Source organism: Lactuca saligna, chromosome 6 (assembly GCF_052625555.1).
Source record: "Lactuca saligna cultivar CGN05327 chromosome 6, ASM5262555v1, whole genome shotgun sequence".
Classification (NCBI taxonomy): Eukaryota; Viridiplantae; Streptophyta; class Magnoliopsida; order Asterales; family Asteraceae; genus Lactuca; species Lactuca saligna.
This window is the reverse complement of record NC_136422.1, coordinates 53,110,759-53,132,772: the sequence shown is the minus strand read 5'-3', so window position 1 is coordinate 53,132,772 and position 22,014 is coordinate 53,110,759. Positions and strand designations below refer to the sequence as shown.

Sequence of the window (22,014 nt, the reverse complement as noted above, 5' to 3'; positions counted from 1 at the left end):
AGCAGGCACGTGTGAGTCAATATCTGAGCATATGAAGGAGGGATATACGAGAGTTCGTGGCGAACTCGTCATACCCGACATTGGCCGAGATTTAGGCCAATGCCAAGAGGAGGGATATTGAGCTTGATTTACAGACCAGGGAGGATGATAAGGAGTCTCGGGGGAGGGACCAGAGACCAGTGCAGTCGCAGCTGGCGACGAAGCAGGCCAAGCCTGCTGATTCTAAAGTTGGGGTCTAGAAGGGCCGCACTTGTGGCAAGTGAGGAAAGAGTCACGAGGGTTCTTGTCGTACGGGGATCTGTTACAAATGCAGCAAGGAGGGGCACATGTCGAAGGATTGACCCAAGGGATTCTTGTTTCTCTTCCATTGCAACCAGACCGGCCACCAAAAGGCCGAGTGCCCCCAGCTAGTACAAGGATCTGCACCTACTTCTGTGTGTGCTTCAGAGAGCCGGCCAGTGAAGGCCGAGACACCAAATGTTCGTGGAAGAGCCTTTCAGTTGGCAGCGGAGGAGGTTCGCACATCACCTTACGAGAGGCAGGTAGAGTTTCGGATTGATTTGGTGCCGGGTGTGGCCCCTATTTCCAATGAGCCCTATCGCCTTGTTTCGTTAGATATGAAGGAGTTATCCTCTCAGCTCCAGGAGCTACTGGGGAAGGTATTTATCAGGCCGAGTAGTTCTCCGTGGGGGGGGGGGGCGATCCTTTTTGTCAAGAAAAAGGATGGTTCACACCGGATGTGCATTGATTACCAGGAGTTGAACAGGTTGACGGTTAAGAATTGTTACCCACTTTCGAGGATAAACGATTTGTTCGATCAGTTACAGGGGGCATCTTGGTTTTCCAAGATCGATCTGAGGTCTGGGTACCATCCGATGAGAGTCTGCAAGGAGAATGTCCAGAAGACGGCCTTCAGGACACGTTATGGGCACTATGAGTTTGTGGTGATGCCTTTCAGGCTCACCAACACACCAACGGTGTTCATGGACCTTATGAACCGGGTGTGCAGGCCCATGTTGGATCGTTCGGTGATCGTGTTCATCAAGGATATTTCAGTGTATTCAAGGACCAGAGAGCAGCATGAGGAGCAACCGAGAGAGAATTTGGGTATATTGAGGTCGGAGAGGCTCTATGCCAAGTTCTCCAAATGTGATTTCTTGATACGAGAGGTCCAGTTCATGGGACACCTCATTAACCAGAATGATATTTTGGTCAATCCAGTCAAGATTGAGGCAGTTATGAGGTGGGAGGTGCCGAGATCCCCCACCAAAATCAAGAGTTTTCTGGGACTGGCCAAGTACTATCGAAGATTTATCAAGGATTTTTCCAAGATTGTCGTCCCACTCACCAGTTTGACCTGGAAGGGTGCCGCGTTTGTTTGGGGTTCCGAGCAGCAGACCTCATTCAAGACCCTTCGCTAGAGATTGTGCGAGGCTCCCGTGTTGGCTCTTCTGGAGGGGATGGAGGATTTTGTGGTTTACTGTGACGCATCTATTACAGGTATGGGTGCGGTACTGATGCAAAGAGGGTACGTGATAGTGTACGCATCAAGGCAGTTGAAGCCTCATGAGACGAGATATCCCACCCATTATCTGGAGCTGGGGGGAATGGTGTTTGCCCTCAAGATATGGTGTCACTATCTGTACGGGGTTCGGTGTACCATATACACAGACCACAAGAGTCTGAAATATCTTATGGATCAGTCCAACCTTAATATGAGATAGAGGAGATGGTTTGATGTGGTGAAATATTAGGATTGCGAGATCCTGTACCATCCGGGCAAGGCTAATGTGGTAGCCGACGCCCTAAGCCACAAAGCAGAGAGTACTCCGATCTAAGACGTGTGTATGAGGATGACAGTGATGAATCCAGTTTTATATATCATTCGAGAGGCTCAGGCGGAGGCCGTGAATCCAAAGAACCACAAGAGGGAGCGGGAGATGGGGCAGGTGTCCGAGTTTGTGACGGACAGCCGCGGGCTGATGACCTTCCAATGAAGGATTTGGGTGCCCTTTTTAGGCGGGGCATGACGTGTACTGATGGAGGAGGCACACAAATTGAGATTTTCAATCCACCCTAGGGCTACTAAGATGTATTTGGACCTAGAAAGAGACTATTGGTGGCCCTGTATGAAGAGGGATGTGGCTTGGGTAGTCGAGCGGTGCTTAACCTATCGTCAGGTTAAGGCCGAGAACCAGCGTCTGCATGGAAAGTTGCAGCCACTAGAGGTTACCCAGTGGAAATAGGAACAAATTTCCATGGACTTTATCACCAAGTTGCCAAGGACCGCGCGTGGTGTCGATGCGATTTGGGTGATTGTAGACTGGTTAACGAAGAGCACTCACTTTATTGCTATCAGTGAGAGCTCTTTTGCTTAGAGGCTGGCAGAGATATATGTGAGATAGGTGGTGGCTCGACATGGAGTGCCAACATCTATAGTGTCCGATTGGGGTGTGCGTTTAACTTCCAGATTTTGGAAGAAGTTCCATGAGGAATTGGGGACACGATTGCATTTTAGCACAGCCTACCACCCACAAACAGATGGACAAAGTGAGCGGATGATTCAGACGCTCGAGGACATGCTTCGAGCGTGTGTTATGGACTTCGGTGGAAGTTGGGACACATACCTACCTATGTCGGAGTTTTCTTACAACAACAACCACCATCTAGTATCGGCATGCCTCATTTTGAGCTCCTTTATGGGAGGAGGTGTCGGACCCCCATTTGTTGGGGAGAGGTAGGACAGCAAGTGATGGTTGGCACTGAGATAGTGCTCAAGACGACTGAGAAGATTCAACAGGTCATATAAAGGTTACTGACGGCTTAGAGTCGCTAGAAGAGTTATGTGGACCGGAGATGGTCCGAACTTGAGTTTCAAGTTGGAGATTTCGTTCTCCTGAAGGTATCCCCATTAAAAGGGGTAATACGGTTCAGAAAGAGAGGCAAGTTGGGGCCCTGATTCATCGGCCCTTTCCGGGTGACCGCTCGAGTGGGTAAGGTAGTGTGTCGTTTGGAACTACCTGCGGAGTTGAGCCAAATCCATGACACTTTCCATGTGTCCCAGTTAAGGAAGTGTGTAGCCGACGAGACGATAGTGGTACCTCTAACGGATATTCAGGTAGATGCGAGCCTGAATTATATCCAGAGACCTATCGCGATTATGGATCGAAAGGTGCCCCTGGTTTAGGTTCAGTGGCAACATCGGAAGGGGTCCGAGACGACTTGGGAGCCGGAGTCCGAGATGCAGGAGCAGCATCCGGAGCTATTTGAGGAGCATGACTTCAAGGGCGAAGTCTGATCCTAGTGGGGGAGAATTGTAACATCCTGAATCCAGGTATACCTCGAGAACCTTGATCTTTTGATCCATTGTCATTTTTGGCCTTAATTGTAAAAAGAATGAAAAATGAGTACGCGGGGCGTACCTTAGGGTACGCTTAGCGTACTCGTCAGTGTGCATACAATGCGGAGACCACCTAAAATGTTGGGCGTACTAGGCCCAGAATGCAACCCAAATTTGGGGGGAGTCCCCTATATAAGGAACATGATGGCCTCGTTTCTGGCCACCATTTCCAAAGAGAAAACCCTAAGAGTGCCCTTACCTCCGTTCTAGAGCTTGTGGGTGTGTGTGTTTGACCTTTTTGAGGGTGTTTGTGTGGCTTTGAAGAGAAGAGAAGGCCTTGAAGAAGAAGAGTTGGAGTCCAAGCTTCTAGATCTGAGCAAATCTGTATTGGAAGCTTCTCTGTGAGGTATAAAGCTTCAGACTTTACCTTTCTTTTCTTGAGTATGTTGTGATGAGTATTTTAGGGTTTTGTCCCATAAAGGTGGAGTCTTGATGAGATCTTGAACTCCAGAGTCTAGGACCAACCCCTTTTGAGTGTATGAGTAGTGTTATGCCATACAAATCCAATCTTGGTTGGTGAAATCACCCCATGCATGAGTTATGAGACCCTTGGGACAAAAGAGTGTGTATTTTTTGAGAATGGAGACGTTTTATCCATGAAAAGGCTTAAAGTGAATTACTTTATGGATTAAGAGGCATTAGAAGGTCCAGATCTGAGATATGAGCCTATGTCTTAACTGATTAAGACCATGAGTACGAGAAGAATAAAACTAGTAAGTACGTTGGGCGTAATCCCCAGTACACGCCGCGTAGGGGCCGAGCACCTCGTTTCTGGATAGCAGCCGGGTACGCCCAACGTAGGGAGTTGGAACGCTCAGCATACTCCTTGCTGTTGACTTTTAGGGTTTGGTCAAGATTGAGGTCTATTAAGCTTTGGAGGGGTAAAATGGTGTTTTACCCTTCTGTGAGTTGTTGATGGGTTAGTATAGCTTCTTGAGAGCCAAAATTAATTAGGGATAATTATTATGTGTTAGGCGGGATAGACCGAGGAGTAGAGATCAAGATCCCGAGTGCTTTTCATTCATTAGCTTACGAGGTGAGTCTTTTCACTATACTTACCTTGAGTGGTAATTCTTATATGTGACCAGAGGGTCTTATGTGCATGAGCTGTGTAATGAGATATCATGTAATTTATTTGTGTTATGCATTTTGTGTATTATATTGTGATGCTGAGTTGAGGGACCGGAGGGTCCATCTGAGTTGTGGGACCGGAGGGTCCCACTGAGACACATCGACCAGAGGGTCTTATTGAGTTATAGCTTTGAATGGCTAATGTGTTATGTGTGGTATTTTGGGGAACTCACTAAGCTTTTATGCTTACTATGTTATGTGTTATGTATTTCAGGTAGTTCCGAGGATCGCGGCAAGGCCACGACATGATTGTACACACCGACAGGAGATTGTTTTCATGGTTCTGGGATTCTGTTTTATTTGTTGACATTTGAGACATATGTGATTTTGAGAATTATGAAACAAGTTTTATTGTGTTTAAAAATGAAAAAAAATGTTTGAGAATTTACATCGTTCCAACCACCTTCAAACACTTATTAAGAAGAAAAAGGAAAAAAGATCTGGGGTTTTAAGAATCGAAAGTCTGTGTGTGTGTGTGTGTGTGTGTATATATATATATATATAGGCTTAGGTTATTTTGTTTTTACTAAGTATTGTGTGCCAGAATGCACAGACCTGGACCACCAGATGGAATAGAATCAAATGTCATGATCTGAGGGTCTATGATATTAGAATGGGATAACATGTACCATATAATCTCACAAATTTCAGTATAAAGGCATTTTGGTCAATTAACCTATATTAAAAAAGGAATTTTTCGGCTTTTTAGGGATAATTAATTCCTTTATTTTAAAAAATCTAAATATTTTAAATTAATTCAAATTTAAAAATCCGATTTTATTCAATTAGAATGATAGAATGAAAACCATAAATTAGTAAATATATTTTTCGATTTTATTCTCTCAGAATGACATAATGTCAACCATAAACTAGTAAATAAATTATGAAAAAATACACAAAATCGATTCTTGAACTAATAATATACCAAATAATTACATTGTATGATTGTGATTCATTGAATAATAACAATATTCTGAAAGAATAACAAGTATAATTCTTAAAAAATAACAACATTCTTAAACAGTGAATATGATTATTCTTTAATTCATTCTTCAAGCCATTTCTATTACAAATTAATTGTCAAATATTTAGTAGTGATACACTTGTAACAACCGCACATTAAACATATAAATAATCAACTACATCTCTATCAAAATACAACAATAATATTCTTACGAAATAAACTATTTTTGCAGAATGATTTTGAATATTCTTAAAGAATTTATATTATCAAGAATATACTCAACGAACAAAACATTTAAATATTCTTAAAGGGATTTAATTTTGGTTATTTAAGTATTTATTTTTTCCCCGAGCTTCCTCTCTTCTTTCTTCTTCTCTCAAGCCGGACGGAGCGGGTGCGGGGAAAGGAAGCGGGGAGCTTCCCGCCCGGCGGAACACCGCACCGTTGGTGCGGGAATGGGTTATGCGGGAAACGGAGAGGGGAGCCTCTCCCGCTCTCTCTCTTGTTGCGATTGGCCGGCTTTTTCATTTCATTTTTTTTTTTTTGAAGAACTACCGTTGAATAACGGTAAAAAATGTATATTTTTTTTTGGCTGTAACGGCTACTTTTATTTTTATTTCTTCTTCTTTTTTTTTTTAATCCTTTTACCATAACTATAAATATATACATATAACTTAAAAACATCACATTATTCTCTATTCTCTATTCTCTCTACTTTATATCAACAACAAAAAAAAAATGAATCCCGACAAGCAAACCCCAAGTTCCGATCAACGGAAAAAAGTCATGGTTCGAATATAAACATCCCTCATCGCAACATTTTTGCTATCGATTCATCCCCGCAAGGAGTTTACCGCCCCTAACTCGATGCTCTCATTCAATCCCCACTACAATTTCAATACCAAAATGTTGGCCAATAATACCTGATGCAAGTTCCAAATGCTCCGTCACAAATGTTTTCAAACTTTGTTGTGTTTCCGGATCAACAATCGCCAAATCAACCTCAACCTCAAACTCAAATTGAAACACAAACCCAAACCCAACACCACCACCAACTTGTTGATGAATCGGATGACGCAGAAGAAGTAGACATGGTTCCTGAAAATCAACCAACTCCACCACCACAAAGACGTAAAGGGAAAAAACAAGTGCGTGAGGGTGTCGCACAACCGGGAAGACAAAAGCTGACAACATGGGTTCCACACGAAGAGCTAGTTTTGGTCAAAGCTTAGGTTAATATTTCTGAAGATTCGATTCAGAGAAACGCACAACCGGGAGAACATTTTTGGTTTCGCATTTTAGAACGATTTCGAGAGGAGCTACGAAAATGTGACGACTACTGTATGAAACATCAACTTAATTCGAAATTTCGAGAAATAGCAAAGGGGGTTTCAAAAATTAACGGTTGTACAACAACCTAAAAACCCAACGAAAAAGCGGTCAAGGCAACGAATAAATACTTTAAGAAACGTTGCAGTTTTACCTTGAGGAAGTCGGAAAACCATTCAAGTGACACGATTGTTGGAAATTATTGGTCCGAAGTCGTAGGTGGAAAAAATACGAGCGAGATTTTATTTTTGGAGTCCAACAATCAAATCGAACGAAAACGGGCTCTAGTGGTTACACAACCTCCTCCGATGCTCGGGTCGGTCTAGATTTAAATCAGGACAACGACCTCGAGCTAGAAGAAATTGAACGCCCAATGGGTAGGGACAAAGTGAAGAGAAAGGGAAAATGGACTTCTTCGAGTGCATCTAATTTCAGCGTGAACATTGACGAAATGCGGAAGATAACATCGTCGTTTGATCGATATAATCTAAATTTCTCCAAACGTTTGACTTTCGACAAAAAAAAAGAAACAAGGAAAAAAGAGCGGACGGAGAGACAAGAAATGGAAGATATGAAGTTATTGATGGAAAATATCGATCATTTCTCAGGATCGGCTCTCGAGCTCGTAATGAAGAAGAGGAAAAAAAAAATTCTGAAAAAAATATTTTTCATATGTCAGTTGTTGGTTTGTTTGATTTTTAGTTTGTGTTTTTTTTTTTTTTTTTAATTTTCTACTTTTTTTATATTTTAGGTTTAATATAAGTTTTATTTTAATTAATGAAATGTTTTTTATTTTTAATTAAATTTTATGTTTAGTATTAATTTAAAATTTTTAATTCATAACAAAAAAATTATTTTTATTTAATAAAAAAAAATGAAGGAATAACTTCCCACCCATTCATTGGTTTTTAGGTGAGGAAAGGAAAATGAAGAAAAGAAGGATATGACCCACCAAAAGTAAGGAAAGCTTCCCTCCCACTCTTTCCGGTCTCATCTTCCTAAATAATTATGGTTAGTTGAATTAAAATGTGAGTGATCGAGAGTAATAACAATTTCCATATAATGAGGGGAAAAAATAAGAAAACATAGAAAAAACTAATGTGGCCTCATGTAGTTTCAGGAAAGAAAACATGTGTAGATTTACCCGGATATGGCCTTCATATCAGTCCTTCTCAATAGGGTCTACTCGCATCATTACAATTCTTTACTAATTTCATGCCTTTTATCACTTTAGGTTATCATAACACAAAAATGGGTTGTTCTTTTTATGTGTGTCCCAAAAAAATAATTGTAAAATAAAAATGGGTTTCTATGTCTTGCTATAAACAAAAAATACTTTAGGCATGATATTATTAGAGTACCACGTATGGCATCAACAATTGTCTATAGGAATATCTATATGTAACTAAACATCTTATCTATAAACCATAAACACATATAATTTGTATAATATTGTAATATATAGTGAGAGAACATTTTTATGGCTATAATATTCTTAGAAAGTTAAATTTAAAGACAAATTAAAAAATTTATTCTTTTTTAACTAAGATCAAACTTTTTGTCACTGTTATCACCAAGCCTATATATTATTTGTACTTTTAATATCATTATGTGTTTTGAGACACAAAGAATAAACAGGTAATGATATAATTTTGTGTTGAATATATAGATAAAAAGAGACATGTCAATCAGAATAAAAATAATTTTATTATTATAAAAAAAAAATTATTGAAATGTCGCAAGAACACATTTAATGGCGTGACCCGAATTCCAAAATGGTCCAGTCCAGCCATTGACACTGTAGATAGTAAATTCATAATTGATAAAGAGAAATTGAACATGGCGTGGATCGTGATCATGATAATCAAATCAAGAGATCATAATTCATAACAGAAAGTACCATAGTTGTTTTCATAAATCAAATTAGGGCAAATCCGAAGCTGATCCATGAAGATCATAAGAGTTTTCAAATATATAAAGTAAAAAAAATCAAAATAGACTGAAAATGGAACTCCTAAGCAGCTTTGGCTGTACATGAAGTATGAAGAAGTGATGATGGAGCATCATCATCGCCGCTAAACTTTCTCAGATCTGATGATCTGTGGATAGCTTCATTTTCTCTTACCTCTCCGTCGATTACGCCGCCGCGACTTCTGGTTTCCGATGTAGCTACCTTTATTGCCTCTCGTCTCCGATCATGATCTGCAATCCTGTTGTGAAAAAAACACAAATTCAGACACAAAAATTGTGTGCAAATGTGTCGAAAAGGGTGAGAGAGTGAGAGAGAGAGAGAGAGAGAGAGAGAGACTGTTTAGAGAGAGAAAGGTGGTGGTGATGGGTGACTCCGGAGAGGCAAAGAGGGAGGCCGTAGGTGGTTCTGATGTTCATGATCGACTGCATTTTTCTTGAAAGGAAATCAAACTGCGTGAAGATGGAGAGAAATGTTGATGGAGGATGATTTTATCTACTAAAGGGAGGGAGGGGAGAGGGGGGAAACAATTGGATATTAATGTTCATGAATCATTGAATTGAGGAAGAATTTCTAGGGCTGTGAAAAGGGGTCGTGGGTTCTAATTTCATTTACCTCTATTTAATTCTATAGGAGCTGTAAAAGCATCAAACATGTACGTTTTTTGTTTCTTTTTTTCACTGATATACTCATCTACATCTGCTAGTTCGTTGGGTTTATTTAAAATAATAATAATAATAAACATAAAAATCTAATAATTTATAAAAATTTAAATTTTTAAGAAAAAAAAAGTAAATAATATTAATTATTAAAATTAAAATGTTTAGTTATCTTTTAAATTTAAACTAATAATTTAAATAAATAAACAATTAAAATAATTAGATTCAGTTTACAAATTTAAAAATTATAAAAAAAGTTGTATTACGAAATTGGATAAGTGACGGACCATAAAATTATTTTCAATTATTAAGGAAATAAGAATATGTTTTTTTAGAACATAGAAAGCACGCATCTTTAATTTCATAAATCTATATTTTTGTCCATGAAAAAACTTTAACCCTAGACGACTTAAATTGCACATTTTTCCAATAAACCATGATAAGTGACAAGTCTACAATAAAAACTTATATAATTCATTAAATTTTTTAATATAAATTTTTCTATATACATTCAAAGATTTCAAAGCTAAATCCTAAATTATTCTCAAGATAGGTTTATTAAAAAAAAATCTTTAAAAGTTTTAGATAAATTTAAAAAAAAAAAAAAAAAATCCTAGTACCCACCTTGCTTCTACCTAATGACGCCATTGAATACCTTTAGTCCGATTTAATATAGACTAGGTGTGAGACCCGTGTATTACACGGGTTTTTATTAAAAAATTAATATAAAATGTCAAGAATTACATGTTTTTTTGTATTAATTTTACATAAATACAAAAACCTATAATGAATAAAGTTACTATTTCAATATATCGACCCTAATAAAAGGATACATATTTCTAAAATGATGACGACAATAATGATGTAAACATTAAACACAAATTAATTAAAATTTGCTACACATAAAAAAACAAATGATGAATAAGCAAGTATATTTATATGTATTTTTTTTTAACTGGAAGTAGATTGAAGTAGTATGTGATGTTCACTATTTTGTTTCCTATTAGTCTAAATGTATGTACAAAATATTTAGAAATGGTCCTATGATTCTATAAATTTTACTTAATTCTATTACAGTATAATGATCAAATCTGTTATCTCCCTTATCTCATTATTCATTTATTTTGTACCAAATAAACCATATTATCTCAATTCCCCTGTGTAATAAAATTCACATATCTTTACTACTTATAAAAGAAATCTAACTATTTCTATAAATAGATTGAATATAATAATATTATTTTTTTAAGACGTACAAACGATTAAGCTAATATTACAAACAACCATTAATAAAATAATATTAAATTTTAAATTTGTTTTGATTCCTTATATTTCTCAGCAAAATCCTAATTTCATGGTCATTCAAAATTTAAAACCTTTTCATCCTAATACGCTTCAACAAATATCCTTTAAATGTTGCATTTGCAGCTGATTAAAATATCTCATAGCAGACGTGTGTTTGTTCTCTCCACCTTATAAACCCTGCTATAAATCCCACTGCCATGAAGTATTTCCCTTATAAACCCTAATCGTTTTTCTCCCTCTCTTAGACGAAGACAATGTGTTTTTTTTAAGAAAAAAAGTTTGAAAATATTCCAATTTCTCAAAAAAATTTACCCCAAATGCGAAACTGGGTAAAATTTTCCATTTTGCGAAGACTACAGGGATGCGAAATGAAAATTCTGCACTTTTGTCTTTTTATGACCCCATTTTGCGAAGTTGGACCACTTATATTATTTCTTGAAAAGATCAGGTGCCAAATGCGAAACTCTAAGCTTTCTTCCCCAATTCGCATTTATACATTAAAAACTTCACATTTTCATTCAAATTCTTCGCATCTTGCATCCATCCGTCTTTGAGTTCATTCGCATTTCATCGCATTAACTGAGAAATTAATCAGTTGTCTCATATTCGCATTTCAGTTGTTTGAGAAACCCAGATACGAACCCAAATGCGAAACCCACTGATTTCAAATGCGAACCAACCAAAAATCATCAACCACGTACTTGTGTCACCAAATGCGAACTGAATATCACCATTAAATTCTCCTCGCATTCCATAGATGCGAACACAATCCAGATCTCCGACTCCAAGCTTGCGAAATCAAAATCAATTAACCTCAAACAAATCGTGAACTTCTTATGCGAACTGTTTTGACCCACAAAACCAAATGCGAACTCAATTGATGTTATATGCGAACTGATTTCATAGATGCGAACACAATTGATTTCATATGCGAATCCACATCCATCGATATGAAACCAATACCAGTTACAAGCAATTAGTAGCAACAACCATCGATCCTCTAATTTTCAATTACTCAGCCTTCGCTTTTCATACAACCCGTCGACCCTGAAAAATCGATAAACACCAAATGTCTCATTTTTAGATCGATTTTCTGATTAAATGTCATATTTGAAGAATGATCGATTTTCTGATTAAATGACCCCATTTTGCGAAGTTGGACCACTTACATTATTTCTTGAAAAGATCAGGTGCCAAATGCGAAACTCTAAGCTTTCTTCCCCAATTCGCATTTATACATTAAAAACTTCGCATTTTCATTCAAATTCTTCGCATCTTGCATCCATCCGTCTTTGAGTTCATTCGCATTTCATCGCATTAACTGAGAAATTAATGAATTGTCTCATATTCGCATTTCAGTTGTTTGAGAAACCCAGATACGAAGCCAAATGCGAAACCCACTAATTTCAAATGCGAACCAACCAAAAATCATCAACCACGTACTTGTGTCACCAAATGCGAACTGAATATCACCATTAAATTGTCCTCGCATTCTATAGATGTGAACACAATCCAGATCTCCGACTCCAAGCTTGCGAAATCAAAATCAATTAACCTCAAACAAATCGTGAACTTCTTATGCGAACTGTTTTGACCCACAAAACCAAATGCGAACTCAATTGATGTCATATGCGAACTGATTTCATAGATGCGAACACAATTGATTTCATATGCGAATCCACATCCATCGATATGAAACCAATACCAGTTACAAGCAATTAGTAGCAACCATCGATCCTCTAATGAGGAAACAGTTTCCTATTCGATTGTGCTTTGCAATGACAATCAATAAAGCTCAGGGACAAACAATTCCATATGTAGGTATCTATCTTCCAGAACCAGTATTCTCGCATGGACAACTTTATGTTGCATTGTCCAGAGGGGTTTCACGTTGCAATACAAAAGTATTAGTAAAGCCTAACGAAAATTCAAAAGGTGATGGGGTTTATACAGCAAATGTGGTGTATAAAGAAGTATTGCACGATTAATATTTTGTGTCGTCTTGACTGGTTGCTTTTTATTGGTTATTTGATGCATGATGTAACAAATAACACCATAGTTTGATTATATTGTCTTCAACATGTACTTTTTTTTAAGCCACTGACTTAAGTTATACTGAATGAATAACATGCTGGGAATTGATAATTTGATACTGGTATAAATGTTGAGTTTTAACACTACAAAGGGCTTTCCCTAAGCCACTGAATTAAGTTATACTGAATGAATGAATAAAGTTTTGGACCCTTGGTCATACATCAATCATAAATAGTTGGGCACAACAAAAAGTATTAGTATTTTTCAATTTCATTAATGAACATCAAAACAATAAAAAGTCACAATAATAGTGATAATAGATCATTTCATTATTTTTCCTGTTTCCATTCCATCACACAAACCAAATATAACCACTTTCAAATAAGTAGGAAAACACATCAAACAACAAAGTTGAAAAGAAAGATGCATAACAATTAATTATTTTTTTTTTAATTAGATTGTTGTAAATGGTTTCAGGTTTGAATCCCAATGTTGAAAGCAAGGACTTAGGATGGAAAACAGGGTATAGTAGTTCATTATCAAAGAATGGTCAGTTGTAATGTTCTGCAATTCATCATCAAGTTGGACACACAGGAACATAAAAACTGTTAAGCAGGTACACACACATACACATTGATAAACATAAACTGATGTAAAAAAACAACACACATTAAAAAAAAACACAAAAAGAAACAAAAGATAAACAAAAAAATTTGAAAGTAGTTTTTTATAAACTTACAGAAATGATTGAACTCTGTTTTTTATAAACTTTTTATTGTTTTGATGTTCATTAATGAAATTGAAAAATACTAATACTTTTTGTTGTGCCCAACTATTTATGATTGATGTATGACCAAGGGTCCAAAACTTTATTCATTCATTCAGTATAACTTAATTCAGTGGCTTAGGGAAAGCCCTTTGTAGTGTTAAAACTCAACATTTATACCAGTATCAAATTATCAATTCCAAGCATGTTATTCATTCAGTATAACTTAAGTCAGTGGCTTAAAAAAAAGTACATGTTGAAGACAATATAATCAAACTATGGTGTTATTTGTTACATCATGCATCAAATAACCAATAAAAAGCAACCAGTCAAGACGACACAAAATATTAATCGTGCAATACTTCTTTATACACCACATTTGCTGTATAAACCCCATCACCTTTTGAATTTTCGTTAGGCTTTACTAATACTTTTGTATTGCAACGTGAAACCCCTCTGGACAATGCAACATAAAGCTGTCCATGCGAGAATACTGGTTCTGGAAGATAGATACCTACATATGGAATTGTTTGTCCCTGAGCTTTATTGATTGTCATTGCAAAGCACAATCGAATAGGAAACTGTTTCCTCATTAGAGGATCGATGGTTGCTACTAATTGCTTGTAACTGGTATTGGTTTCATATCGATGGATGTGGATTCGCATATGAAATCAATTGTGTTCGCATCTATGAAATCAGTTCGCATATGACATCAATTGAGTTCGCATTTGGTTTTGTGGGTCAAAACAGTTCGCATAAGAAGTTCACGATTTGTTTGAGGTTAATTGATTTTGATTTCGCAAGCTTGGAGTCGGAGATCTGGATTGTGGTTTTTTATAAACTTAAAGAAATGATTGAACTCTGTGATTGTGATTGAAAACACGATTTTGCACTGTGATGATGCAAAAATTTGGAACAGGATGTTGTAATAAACTCAATATTTCAAGAGACAGTGAAATCAGAAGAATTAGAATGAGTTAGACATAATAAGTAATTTATAATAATTATTTTTGGAAAGGATATCAAAGTTTGGTTTGAAATTATAGAGTAATCCAAAATTTTAGCTGTCATGAATCAATCTTTGAAATGTTTCCCAAGTTAGCGTGATATTGATATTGAAACTGCTGACCAAATTTTTTCATGATTATAATTGCTCTGTCATTCTAATAGTAATTCCTGCATATTAGGCACTAACTTCTTACATTATAAAATCAAATTGAAAAAAAAAACGTAAATGAGGATTCCATAAATTAAGCTACTATATAAAGATAGAAAAATTAAAATCCATGAAAACAAATATCTTCCTTTTTTATTGTAAATTTCTCTTGCATCATGCCACAATTAAAAGTTTTGGAAAGTGATGATCGATCAATACGTATATGGGGGTTGAAACAGTAACATGTGAAACAGAAAGGTAAAGGGAAATTGGTATCTGGAAATGAAAATGGAAATGGTGTTCACTATTGCAATGGAGCAACAACTTGAATAACTTGTTTTTCGTGTAAATACATAGACTTGTCACTTGACTTGCTTACTCACCAAACACGACCAATGGATATTTGTAATTGACAGAATTGTGTTAATGTTATTTAAGAAGGAATTGACAGAATTGTGTTAATGTTATTTAAGAAGGTTTATTTGAAATTAATGTCTCCCTTGCAAAAATTATGTGAGCTTTTATGTGAGCAAAAAAATTAGAATTTGCCAAGTGGAATTAAAAGTAATTGGAAAAATAGATTAAATGCCATGTGGCATATTAAATAAGGTGATGACATGTGGCAATGTTATTTTCTTTTATTAGGGTAGATTAACATGGTATCGCGTCTCATTATTATACATGACACCAAGAAGCAATATATAATTTATGAATTTAATACACTACATATGATATCAAGTAGGTAATAAAAAGTATTTAGTAGATTTTTTATAAAAGAAAATTATATAACTTTTATTAATTGAAATAAAATATAATGGTTACATTAAAAAAAAAAAAGTCAAAATACAATGGCTTATATATATATATATATATATATATATATATATATATATATATATATATATATATATATATATATATATATATGGGTGAAAACCACAACTTTAAAAAAAATAGCAATTTTTTCAAAAGAAAACCGTATTTAAAAAAAAAAAAAAACCCTACAAATTTAAAAAAAATGTATTTTTAAATAAAAAAACTGCAAGTTTTCCAAAAACCTATAATTTTTTTTAAGAAAACTAAATTTTTTTTCAAAAGAAACTATAATTTAAAAAAATGTATTTAAAAAGAACTGCAATTTTTTCAATATATATATATATATATATATATATATATATATATATATATATATATATATATATATATATATATATATATATATATATTAAAACTAAATTTTTAAAAATCAATAAATTAAAAAAAAACTACAATATTTAAAAATAAATACTCTAAATTTTTAATAATAAAAATCAAAGTTTTAGGTGCATATATGTATAATTTTTCAAATGCATATATGCATATTTCTTATACTATAATATTCATAAATAAATAATAAAAAATCTTATTTTATTGATTAATCTATAAACATAATAGTACAAGTATTTTATTCGATACAAAATAAAATATAAAAAATAAAAAAATGCTACAAATTTCAAAACTTTTTCATATCTTCGTGTCAATATTTCCTTATTTTCTTTAATTTATTAATTTTCACCTCTTCAATATTCACTACAATTTCTTCCAAATCTACAAGAAAATTAAAAAAACATTGATTAATGCAAAAACACTCACAATCACAATAATACATATGTGATTTTCATGTGATTAACATATGAATCACATGCGATTCGCATATGAATCACATTTACATATGACATCATATGTGAATCACATGTGATTCACATATGAATCTCATGTGAATCACATATGATTTACATTTGAATCAAATGTGATTTACATGTGAACCAAATTTACATGTGAATGAAATACGGTTTACATGTGAATCAAATTTGATTAATATGTGAATTAAATGTGAGTTTCATGTGATTAACATATGAATGTGTACATATACATGTAATTCAGATATAATTCACTTGTGATTTACATGTGAATCACATATTATTTATATATGATTTACATGTGATTAATATGTGAATCACATGTGATTTACATGTGAATCACATGTAAATATATAAATCACATCCAAATTAATACAATATATATTATATACAGTAAAAAAGATAATAATTGAGACTACATGCCTGGAATCCAAATAAATGTGAGGGGACCCAAATATAATTCATAAAGCAGCTGTAGGAGAACTTAAAACTTGTTTATAAAAATCATTAAAAAAACTAAGAAATATGAAATTAATTGAGACTACATACCTGGAATCTAAATTAATGAAGCATCGCATTAACATCAGACTTTTTAGCATTTCCAGGATATTAAGAATAACCTTCAAACGACTGATATGAATAAGGCTTCAAATAACAATATTATTGCAATAACAAAAGTCAAAATGAGCCTATATCAGGAACCAAGGTTATCAAACAGTGAGAAATAGCAATATATTACCATTTGACAAAAAAAACATGTGCATCCTACATAATTCGTTAGCTAATACGTGTTTGGCTTACCTTAATTTATGGCATTCAACTTGTAGGTGAATGACTTGTAGTGAATAAACTGCATATGCATATGCATCCACTCCATCTTTAGATGAACTATCCTTATCAGAATCTGCATAATATCAACATCATCATATAAATATTACAAACAACCAGAAGATTCAATTAGTTTTTTATTCAATTCTTGCATAAACCCATTATTGAACCCATTTAATTCTTGTTCATGCATATCAGTAAGGCTATGGAAAAAAAATTAAAAGTTTCAAAGTATATGCATTCATCTAAGATCTAAAACCCAAGTTTCAAAATACTAATAAAAATCTAAAATCACATTTCAATTCGTATAATTACTTATATTTGTCTTATTGAATCTAAAACCCTCATTTCAAAAATCTTCAAGGATCCAACTTAGCTATGAATATGTCTTCTTCTCACTAAGTTAGCACAATACAACCCATAAAATTATACACCAAAACATTTTTCATATATAATCCTTAATTGGTCCATCTAAATAATAACATTTTAAAAGGTCTGAGTTTTAAGCTATTGACCTAGAGAAACACTTGTAATGCTTCTTTGTTTTAAACATATTTCAAATAGGTACCTTCTTCCACCAACTAAGGTTTCTCCTTAAACACCATGTGATTCTTCCACTACATACAGGTCTCCCATCGTCAATCAATTTTTATAAGAATTAATTATGTTAGACTTAGATTACACATGGAAAAAAAACTATAATGTAGCTATTACGAAAATTACACTTGTACAGCTACACATACTATACAAAGATTAAAATCATGATCGCAACATAATGCGTCTCATCACAAACACATAATGTTGAAGAACCAGCAGAGTTTTCTCACACAGATCCAACGAAAGCGGATAAACAAAAATGACAAAAGAATGATGTGAATTGATTATAACGTATGTGTAGGATCAGAAGAACATAAAAAAGGAGGGGTAAGTTACCCTAGGAAGAGTATCAGTGGTTGGATATCAGCTGGCAACGGAAGATCGTCGGATCCTATTCTTCTCGTCTCCGACTTTCTTCATTTTCCGTTTTGCTTGACCTAATTTTTCAGTTTTGGTTCTGTAAATGTACCGAATAGCGAGAAAGAGTAGTCTTCTCTGCAAGGTGTTTTTTCATACCAAAATTGCAGTTTAACCAACGTGTTTGCGGACACAGATCCAATGGGGAAAGCCAATAGAATTAAAGACTTACAGGCGAAAGGGATGGTCATTGCAATGATCGGAGATGGCATCAACGATTCACTGTTGTTCATTGTTGTGGATTTCGGAACAGATGTAGCGATTAAGGCGAATCGATTCTGGGAGGTGATTGTGGTGTAGGTTTTAAGGGAGGCGATAATGATGTAAGTTCGGAGGAGGCGATGGTGGTGATGTTTTTTTAGGGGAGATCGGCGGATTTGATTGTGGTGGTGCAGGTTTTAGAGAAAGATTGTCCACCGGAAAGGTACAATAGTCGGTGTCTAGTTTCATGGAAAAGGGATCGATTGATTTATTCCCTAATGGGGTCATTTTTTGTTATCCCTAAAATACCCTCTGTGACATTTTATTACTATACCCCCACCATTCTATTGTTCTATTTATTTACAAAAATGTCATAATACATCTTGACCATCACTTTTTTTGATCTAACGATCCTCTTTTAGTTCTCGGGTTCTTGGAAAACTTTGAGTTTTCATTTGATCATTCATATATATATATATATATATATATATATATATATATATATATATATATATATATATATATATATATATATATATATATATATATATATTAGTTATATCTTAAATTTTAAAAGGTATAAGTTACAAAGCTTTTTGTACATATCAATTATGCATAAATAATTCATTAATACTTGCCAAAATTTTGAAAATTTTAATTAATGAAAGTAATTAAGAAATTTAATTTTTAGCAAAATAAAAATTTTAAAATATTAAATTCATTTATATAAATTAATTTATATTTTTTTAAAACTAAACACCAATAATAACTAATTACATAATAAGTAATAATATAATCTAATAATAACATGCAATATAAACATAACTATTTTATTTAAAATGGTAATTTTTTTATTACATAATAACTAATAATAAAATCTAATAATTATTTCCACATAAAAAACTATTCGTCAAAGATGCTATTTATCGTGGTCGCTTTGCACGAACCCATCTAGTATATACTATTCTATTTCTTTCCAATAAAATTCAAAACTTTTTAAAAGACTATGTTTCCAAATATGCAATAACTTATGCTTATATGCATAACATATGATTATCTAAGCATATAAACTCTTGATAAAATGTATCATACTTTTTGTTACTTTTCTTTTGAAGGAATTGTCTACTTATTTGGAAGCAAAAAATTGTTTAAATTCAATCAAATATGCTTAATCTGTTTATTTGGAAAGCAAGGTGTGATCGAATCTTCAAGAAGATTCGAACATCCCTTGCCATAGTGGCAAATATGTCAAAATCCATAGTTTTTACATAGATAAAACACAGGAGAGTCAATTGTAATATTCGATGGGTCGAATGTTGTATTAATCATTTTGTTGTTTGTAAATTTCTCTTTTAAAACCTTGTAATTCCCCCTAGCATCTTGTTAGGGGTTGTTTTATTTTCTTTGATATTATTTGCTGATATCATGAAAGATAAAAGTTTCATAAATTCTCCATTTATCAATATCAATTATGTGACATAATACCTTTGTTTGTATACGGAAATTAGAAAAGCCATTTAATTTTTAACAATTGTATTTGAAAAAAACTATTTTAATATTTTGTTTATACAAAAGTTTTCAAAAAAAATCATTTTTAATAAAAAAGTTTTCAAAAAAATCATTTAGGAAAACAATTATTTGACTAAATAAAGTGCTTACCATGAAGCTTATATGTACACAAATCTTATCGAAATGATATTTATGTGTCAAATATACGTCCATATAAATTGAAATTGGTATGTTTATTAATCGTGCCACGTACTTCCTAGTTCCTAGTAGGGATGTTATTAATCGTGCCGCATACTTCTTAGTAGGAATGTTATTTAGTCTAAAACCGAATACACTGAAAACCAAATAATAGACAAAAATGCAAAAATGGTTGCTGTGGTTTGTCATTTTTTGTGGATATGGTCCAACCTTTTAAAAATTAGATTTCTGGTCCTTATTGAAATGTTTGTTTGTGGAACAAGTCCCTGGGGTTAACAGCCGTTTGTTTGTGGCTGTTAAATCCCTCACGTGCATTGCACACGAGGGCATAAATGTCTTTTTACTTGAGGGACCATTTTTACAATTCTTGAAATAATATATAAAGACTTCTCCAACGTTCAAGTTCTTCCCCAAACGTTGTTCTGCAACTTTCAAGTTGTTCTTCATTCTCTCTTCCATCTCTCATCTCTCTTTGTTAATAGTCGGGGTGTCAGTTAATCACACGATGGTTCTCTGTTTTTGTGGTAAGTTTGTTGTTGTTAAATGCTCATGGACACCGAAGAACCCAGGCAGACGTTTCTATGCTTGCCCTCAAAAGGTAAAGAAATTCGTTTGCACCCATTTGATTTGTGATCAAATAACATTTGTTATTTTCCCTTTTTTGAAGGATTCTGCTTGTCGCTTCATCGGATGGGTTAATCCCCCCCATGTGTGAAAGGTCTAAAGTCATTATTCCTAGACTATTGAGAAATATTAACCGAATGCAAGCTTGGTGTACATCTCTAAAGATCATGTTGCTGGCTAGTTGGGTGTTTTTTGTGATTTTGTTCATAAGGTCTGTTTAGGTTTAGTTAATAGGTCAATGGGGTGGGTTTTTATTTGTTGAAGATCGATAAAAGTGTAGTTTTTTGGTGGATTAATGGTTTTTGGTACTTTGACCTAGGTTCTTTGTAGTTGTTTGTAAGGTCAAAGTAAGTTGTTTATGTAGTAAATGACTTCCTGATATAAATATGAATTTTATGGAATTGCTTATGTTGTTTGTAAGGTTATTTGTAGTTTTTGCTTATGGAATTGCTTATGTTGTTTGTAAGGTTCTTTGTATGAATTCCAATCAGTTGGTTGTACTTAACAACTGCTTTTTGTCCTAGCTTCTCATTTTCCAAATCTTCATTTTCATCATCATCAAAGTCAATGGCAAGAAATTCGGACAACTGTTGATTTTTGTCTTGCTTTGACAAAAATGAATTTTATGGAATTGCTTATGTTGTTTGTAAGGTTCTTTGTAGTTTTTGTAAGGTGAAAGAAAGGTTAATGTGAATAATTGACTGTAATGGTTATAATAAACAATAATAACCAAAAACCATAATAACCAAGGCTGCAATTACATAATAAACTACAAACATATAGTGCAATTACATTATCCCAAAATATGCAACCATATAGACTAATACTTATCATACTAATGCAAACCAAAATAACCATAAGTCATAAGTTTTTTAACATCAAAACACTTCCAAAAGTAGCAAATAACATCTGCCAAAACAAACACAACCTTGATCTTCAACTTCCACCTAACTTCCACCTCCTTGACCTTTGCATGTCCTTGAGTTGTGACCTTTGTTTTTGCATTTTGCACATGTTACACTGACATATTTCCTTGTTAATTTTTGAACTCCATCAGGACCCACTTTACAGCCTTCTTCCTGACTTACACCATGAGTACCAGTCTGACTTTGACTCCCTCTTTGACTCTGACTCAATTTTTCATCCTCACTTTTCTTCTTCTTCTTTGTAAGCCTACCTATTTGCTTATGATGAATTGGAGGGATAAGTGTTGTGGGACACAAACTTTTAGGCCACATTATTCTTCCT

General features: G+C 34.1%; 1 long non-coding RNA gene across 1 annotated transcript; it reads right to left on the bottom strand.

Moving 5' to 3' along the window:
• Positions 1-8,711: 8,711 nt before the first annotated feature.
• On the bottom strand, positions 8,712-9,466 carry LOC145001356 (uncharacterized). The gene is made up of 2 exons (XR_013661546.1): positions 9,133-9,466; positions 8,712-9,034 (listed from the first exon to the last, which is right to left on the bottom strand). It is a non-coding gene; the product is annotated as an uncharacterized LOC145001356 (long non-coding RNA).
• Positions 9,467-22,014: the final 12,548 nt, after the last annotated feature.